The sequence below is a fragment of the Vanessa tameamea genome, chromosome 5, assembly GCF_037043105.1.
Source record: "Vanessa tameamea isolate UH-Manoa-2023 chromosome 5, ilVanTame1 primary haplotype, whole genome shotgun sequence".
Classification (NCBI taxonomy): Eukaryota; Metazoa; Arthropoda; class Insecta; order Lepidoptera; family Nymphalidae; genus Vanessa; species Vanessa tameamea.
Window position 1 is genome coordinate 13,778,269 of NC_087313.1, and position 8,412 is coordinate 13,786,680.

Consider the following 8,412-nt stretch of genomic DNA (forward strand, 5'->3'; position numbering starts at 1 on the left):
ATGCTCGTTTCCATTGTAATTGAAATATGTAGAGTAGTTTGTTTTGTATCGTGTAAGGTTCATAGGTTTTATGTGTTATTGTTTGTGACCGATGATCTATGTTATAATGACATATGAGCATATTCATATGTTTTTATTGTATAGATTTAATTAAAAAAAAAGGTTTTAGTTAATTTTTTTTTCGTAAAGACCTATAGAATATATTTTTAGTAACCTCTGACTACAAGCATTGACTTGTAAATATTTAAATAAGATTTTATCTGTATTTGACGTTATGCTGGACAAGGTGGTCAGGATCAACATCTATTCTATGCAAATTTTATAGATTAGTGCTACCAGGCAATCTTGCTCAAAGCCTTACTAGTAGATATGAGACTTGACATCTTAGCTCCTTTGGTGGCGCATTGACAATGTATAAAATTGTTGATATGTCTTTTTTTTTATGCTGGCTTTTATTTGGGCCAAGAAGGCACAGATTATTTCGCCAATGTCACGTGCGATTAATATATCTTACAGCGCCGATGTCCAAGGGCGGCGGTGACCACTTACCTTCGGATATCACATTTGCCCGTACGCTATATTTTAAAAATCTCTCTAGACTTTCTCTACTTTTAATAATGCATGAATGCTCCGTGACCGGGATTATGTCGTGAACTTTTGCTCATAAGATTAAGCAAACAAAACATATCAAGTTTGATATGACGTAGATAACCAAAATATTCCCAGATTCTTTTCAAGCATCCAAAATGATTTATCATTGAATTATATGCATCCTCAAAGAGAATACGAAGGAAGTCTTGAATAAATTAAATTAATATTGTTATATTTTTGTTATTATTTTTAATAGCAACAAACATCGTGACATTAATATGGTGTAAAATTGTATTTACATTATTGGTATAAAGTCTTCTGGATCTGATCAAACAATTGGTGTTCCACAGAGATACTCCTTAATTCGGTCAATAATATATAATATGATTATTTTGAAATACAAAGTTCTACATCGATAACAGTGTCAATTTATCTATGTATTAGTATTCTATATTTAGTTATTCAGGTGGTAGTGAAGTTCAATTGCTTCATTCTCAATGGTAACGCGCTAACGACAAGGTATGTTATAAGGTACAAGGTGTTATTTCGTACGCAGCAATCATTTCAATGCATCAATCTTAACTATTGTTACGAAGCCCCTACCGTGTGTTATGATTTGTGATGTGTTATATAAAAAGTTTGATAATATAATTAATATACATATCTCATATGAGGTCAATCTCAGTTGATGTGATTACGACACATTCGTTACCTCATTGACAACCTTAGGGATGAAGATTGTCAGGAAGTTATTTCTATGAAAAAAAAAATGACTTCCATTATGAGATTAGTGGAGTCAATATTTTATACACTCTATTCCAACCATAACAGAAAGAAAGCCAAATAAACATTTGACAGCGAATTGACGAGACATCATTGGTCGAGAGCTTGATTAATCTATGATATTCACTATGAATTTGCGAAAAAATGGCGTTTTAAACGTCGACGAAACTTTTATGGGAATTTTGGAAGTCAAATTAAAGTGGAAATAAGTGGTTAAGTGCAATAGTGTTGTATTATAAATAAATATATATTAATCATAAACTCTTTGTAGTGCACAATATAGCTGAGCTAAGGCTAAGTTAAATCTAAGGTTTGTTTATCTTTTTTCCTACTTCTATTGGAATAGGCTATATATATTTAATTTATAGAAATAAGTTATTAGTATTAGGTAAGAACAATTGTAAGTTGTACAAAAAGTCCCTTATTTAGATAAAGGAAAAAAAACATTATATTTATTTAAATAAACATATTTGAAAGTGTCTATATTTGTGTGGCATTCAATCAAAAATTACACCCACATACAACGACGATGCTTTATGAATTAAACGTAAAAAAAACAATGATGATTGCGATAGTTTTTCTATTTATAAATTAAGTACTATAGGTCCAAGTAACTATCAAACCGCTAAGAGTAGACTGAATGTATACTGCCTCTTATTTTTAGAGTCATATGATATATTATATAATTATGTACATATATATTACCCAGGAAATAGAAGAGGGAAATAAATGTTAATATGATTGTACTATTGTCGCTATTGAGTTCATAAGACTTGCTTTACTATGTATTCACTCTATATGTAAATAATTATACTAAGAGAGTTATACCTCATAGACCCTACTGTTACATACGATCGTGTACCGTGTCTAACCAAAGACAATGAGATTTGAACATAGACAATTTTAATTCCTAACAATTATACTATAATAAACCATAAATAATAATCAGTTATCATGTTCTCCTCAGATATGCAAACAAATAAAAAAAAAACAAAACACATGAACTGAACCTGCGGCATTACCCGCGCGATATTTATAAAAAACAAACTTCTAATCGCCGTTTTCGAGTAGAGTTTCGTAATACCCTAAAATAGGGAACTAAAAATAAGGAACCTACCTGCCAAATTTCAAGTTTGTAGGTTTTATAGTTTCTGAGATATCGTGATCGATCAGTGACTGGTATTTCGCTTTTATATACATAGATAAACGATAAAATATTTTTTAATACCATATTTGGTCAACTTGGTCAGAGCTCACAGACAGAACAACGTTTATGCCTCATAAAACGAGAGACTACAATAGATCGTAAACTCGTAGTAGTAACCGATATTCATACATCAAGGAAGTGCAGTCTATCATTGGAGAAAGATGCCATCATGCGTGCCCATTGCACAATCGACACATTTGTGACGCCTCGTGTGCATTCGAGTGCAACCGCACAGATATCTGTCTATCTGGATATCAAACTAAATTTATATCCGCGTGTATTATCAAATGACATTTTAAAAGGACTTTCTATATTTGAGTTTTCGCTACCATTCAAATAAATGTATAATTCTAATTCGAATATAACACAGAATGAAATTATTAGGTGCTTAATAAAGAATATGACAATTACATTAATTCATATTTTTAATGTGTAGATTGAATACGTAGATATGCTACAGCATAGACTTTATTAATTTCCTTAATTTAATATTCGTAAATGGCAACGGAACATCGGGCTAGTGTTAAATACATCGGAAACTGGGTATTTAACATCTTATTTAGCTTGTTGTAAAATTCTAGAAATGTAGATATACACAATATCCAACACAAGGAACAAATAAACCCGAAACGCTCAAATTATATTTAAAATTTAAAAGTCACTAAAAGAAGATTTAATTATAATTCAGTCAATTGTCAATATTCATTATTAATGGACTAGCAAGGTAATAAACCATTTTTGACGTAAGTTAGAATTACTATACAAAAATATTATTACTTAGTGATAGGTCCTTTGCAAGCCCATCGGGTACCACGCACCATACAATCGTCAATTATTCAACCGTTTGACAGCATCATTTAGTATTGTTGTGTTTCGGTTGGTAGAACACAACAATAAGTGAGGAACAGGTAAGGTTATGGCGATTATTACTAACAATGTTGGCACTGTCTATGGGTGGTGGTTACTATCACGTGATACATTTGCTAATCCAGTGCGTATTTTAAATATAAAATATTAAGAGCATCTGTGCCAGTTTCTAGAGGAACTATGCGAGTTTTTTGCCGTTTCTTCTCGCTGGAGACTGCTTTCCGAAGACTCAAATTTTATAATGGTGACATGAGACGTTTCTTATAGCTTTAGTAATGTTATTGCATTGTATAGATTACATACAATTTGCACGAAAAACCAATTTAGCAATTTGTTCTCAATCCTTGCTCGAGATCGTGAAAGATAAAACCGGCATTTGTTCAGAGTAATTTAATTTGATTTATACACGCACGCTGTACCTACTCATGACTGTTACGTGTGGACCTTATAGACTCTCTGACGTTGTATATATTTATCTTTATTCCGAAATATATATATAATTGGGCGAGTTGTGCACATTTATAAAAAAATTCAGTGCCTGTCTGTTCTATTAAAATAAAGTCTGCCAATAAATGTCTTATTGCTGGGGTGAGGCCTCCTCTCCCTCCGAAGTTTGAAGCTTATAAGCATTGGGTGGCCACCACAACTGGAGCAGCATGGTGGAACAGCTAAAAAACTTATCCTCAAGAAGATGAAAGGTTTCTTTAGCTTGGGAGTATGTAGTAGGACGATTACAAACTGTTACCGCATTAATCGTAAATAAATTGCGAAGTATTTTGTCTTACATTACTGGTCTACATACGACTAATGGATTAAAAAAAAATGCTTTAAAAAATCTCCCGACGCTCTTGTAATATTCAGTGAAATTTTCCTCATTACATTACGATACAATAACACTGGAAAGTCCATTATATTGCGTATGTAATCATTAATTACGGGCATAAAATTTAGCATTAATTATAACAATGTTTTGAAGATTCGCTTGCGTTGTAGGCAACTTTCTTAATTTTATTTGTTATTCTTTTGTTTATTTTTGTCAGAGAACGGCAAGTAAACAAGTGGTGAGTTCGGTTATAACATCAAGATGCCTTGGTTTCGCCTAAAATGAAGTACGATTTTTTTATACTTTGATACTATTTTAATAAACATGAATATCTTTATATATTTAAATTTTCTATGCCTGTATATACCTTACTCCCTTTTTTATTTATTGATCTTCGATTCACCATCGGCGTATTCACAAATTATCAAGTAAAAGAACGCAAGTTTTGTGAATATTTGAGTGGGTTCCTGCTGGGCTTAGATAAGATCCGGAAGGTAGTGCTGCAAAGTAAATAATTTTCTTATTTCCCCCGACGAAGTCGAGACGGGCAGCTAGTATTTACATATATATTATTCTTCTATACGTACGTCACTGTTGAACACATCCTAAAAGACTGGACCGATTTTGTTGAATTTTTGATGCATGATTGCGTACTGAAATTTTAACTATGTCTTACATAGACTCCTCCTGCCTCCTTGGAAACTATGGCGATATGTTCCTTTTGGCTGTAGTTACACTGGTTCACCCTTCAAACAGCAACACAACAATACTAACGACTGGCAAGTATGGCGGGAGATATGTAAATTTGTTACCCAGATGGGTTTTCACAAAGTCATACCACAAATTAAAACTATCTTTTCCACGTTAATTAGGTATAAAGAACTTTATTTCTCATAAGAATTTACCATTCACTTAAAGTGAGATACAATGAATATTTCTATACATTTGCAAGAAAACAGTTTTAACATCTGGGCTGTTGGATATAAAAGGCTTTATTTACTATAGCGAGGATATTAAATGATTTTTTAGTTTGACTTTAAACATCCCTATACTATCACATAGTTTTATTTCATCTGGTAGTTTGTTGTTAGCGAAAGCATCCCAATAATTTTATCATCTTGTATTAACCAGCAGTGGTCTACTTTTTCCACCGATCAAATAACATACATAATATAACAAATACTCTTTTCCTGCGTACAAATCAACGATTACAAATTCATTCATTTTTGACTTTATTATTGCAGCTGATATCGACCGGGTCCTCTGTTTGACCCTTCCTCCAGACCCGAGGCTGAATGTCACATTGGGTAAGTTAAAATTCCAAGTATTTAAATGATTATTAAATGGTATCTCAGATGAGATTACAATGTAAACCCCAATAGGTCTCCAGGCGCTTAGGTAAAACTTACGAAAGTAGCTTACAAACTGCTGTGTCACCGTGATTATACAATTCGTATATAGTAGAAAGTGAATTCGCGAAATCATACATTCTTATGAAACGCTGACTTTGAACCACAAACGTAATACATTAACGACAACTTTTAACCTTAAAAATAAGAAATAAACGTATTACTGCCCTACATTAATTAATTAATTTATTTTTAGCCGGTGCCACTCGGGATGATGTAATAATTGTAACGATATCCCGTGCGTCCAAATATGTTCAGGCATTCAAAAGTTATGGTTGAATAAATAAACTCACTTAGATACTTAAATTAACCCTGAAAACATTATACTCTTTACCTTACTTGGGCGGTTGTGTAAAACGAACAAAATATTACACAGTATTTTCAAACACATTTAATTAGAAAAATTTAAAAGTAAAACAGTACCTCTATATTAAGATTTTTACTTATGAAATTTTATGTCATGTCTTCCACATGCATCAGTTAGCTCATGATAATTGGCCACCTTCAATACAATCGCACTGTAAGAAATATATGCCGCTTATTATACGAATATGCTGCCATTACTGGATTTGAGATGTTATATCAGGCATAACCTGTTATTAAACTGACGTACTCCAATTGAATGCGAATCACAGCAATACAAATAACGGCTACTCGTTTATATCCAAATGGGTCAGCATAAAACAAATAAATCAAAATATCAATGATTAAAAATCATAATTTCCATTGATATAAAAATACAGTAATATATCTGTTTGCCGTTTAGCGTTTTCATTAGTTTTTCTTAAGTTGCAGAAATTAGGTAACAATTTACAACTGTTATTTTAATAACGATAAACTATTACCGTATACATTGTAGAAATTAAAAAAAAATCATCGAATATAGTCTAGAAGTCTAAAGCATTATCTACTTAACATGAAATAGTCTTTGAAAAGAATAGCTGATTTTTGTTTTTGTGATGCGTAATCAGAGAAAAACTGGACTCATGAGTAGTCAACACGAAATACGCATTGATGTTTTCTGTTTTAACGCAAAAAATTATTCAAATTATATGTATATTATGTAGCCTTCGAATAAGTATCTAGAACATGTCCAAAACTTTTTAAAGTATTATAATTATTGTGAAACTATTAGAACCTTGATATTCCAAAATTCCGAATAATATATTTAGTCATTGTTATATAATAAGAATAATAATGTTATGCATCTGTGTCGCGAAACACGCAACGTTGCGTAAATATATAAATTAAGTCTTGTAATCAAATATTTTGTACAAGAATCCTATAATTTTGAGGTGTCCATCCTTTTTAGACCTTCTTATTCACGCTAGTAAATATTTTTATATATTTATTTATACTTTTTTGTACATCACTAAAAAAAGTACAGAATACTAAAACGAAAAAGTTAATAGGTAGGTATATCTAAGGTTGTTATTTTATATGTTTCTAATAAATTATTTTTCTATATCAATTTTATAAGTTTTTATATATTATATAGAGACCCAAAGGGTAAAATGGAACGTATTACTAAAGCTCCGGTGTCCGTCCGTCCGTCCGTGTGTCACCAGGCTGTATTTTATGACCGTAATAATAGTTATACACTTAATTTTTTTACAGATGATGTATGTATTTCTTTTGCTACTATAACAACAAATACTAAAAGCAGAATACAAATAAAAATTTAAGTCCCCATGTCCCATAAAACAGACATGATTTTTGCTGTATTTATAGATAATGGTACGGACTCCTTCGTGCGCGAGTCCGACTCAAACTTGGCCGGTTTTTTTACTGTTTACATTTGTGAACTGTTTATTATGACATAAAAATTATGGCAAACTATGAAATAAGATGATCTGCAAATTTAATTTGACCTTAAACTACTCCTAAGCCTCTAAATCGGTTTTAATGATTTTTGTGTGTATTTAAGGAACCCTGGAGCTTTATTTTTTTGTAACAAACGAAAATCTTAATTCACTCGTACGTAGTCGGAAGGAGCAACGAGTATGTGTTTATAATACATGTACAAAAGCTTATTGAATTGCAAAGTACTCAGCTCTCGAAAAGAAAAAAAAACTCTTAAAACGTTTTAATTTGACACAACCCGGTAACCTCAATGTCTTCTATAAACAGTTCTGAGATGAATATTTATTAATATTTAACAAGTGAAAGTAAGGATAAAGTACAATAGGATCTTTTAAGATGTGATGTATGTTATCCATTCCATACGTGGTTCCCCATGATCATAGCTTTTTTCCAAACGGTTTGATATAGTTTTGGTCATGAGTTATATAAAACGAGTCATATGAGTCACATAAACTGCACCAGTTTTTTATTTAATGATTGTATTATAAGTTGTTTATTCATAGAAATTTTGATGCTTTTTATAGAAATCATTATTGTGGGTTTGTGGGTCGAAATCTGTATCTCTCGTGTGACTGTGGATTCTTCTTCTGGGACTGTAAACTATCTCTACACCTCGGAACTTTCTACTACTCGGAATCTCACGATTTGAAATGGCATAGGCTAGACGACAGTAATTGTTTACGAAAATAATTTTGTATAGGACTCTTTAATTTTTAAGCTGAATATATAGTTTTACAGTATATGAAATCTTGCATGAACAAAATAAACTGTTCGTGTAAAATATAAAACAAAACTATAATCTATACTAAATTTTTAGTTGCCTATAATTTATTATTTACCTTTGAAAGTTTTTCAGATAAATAGGTAAC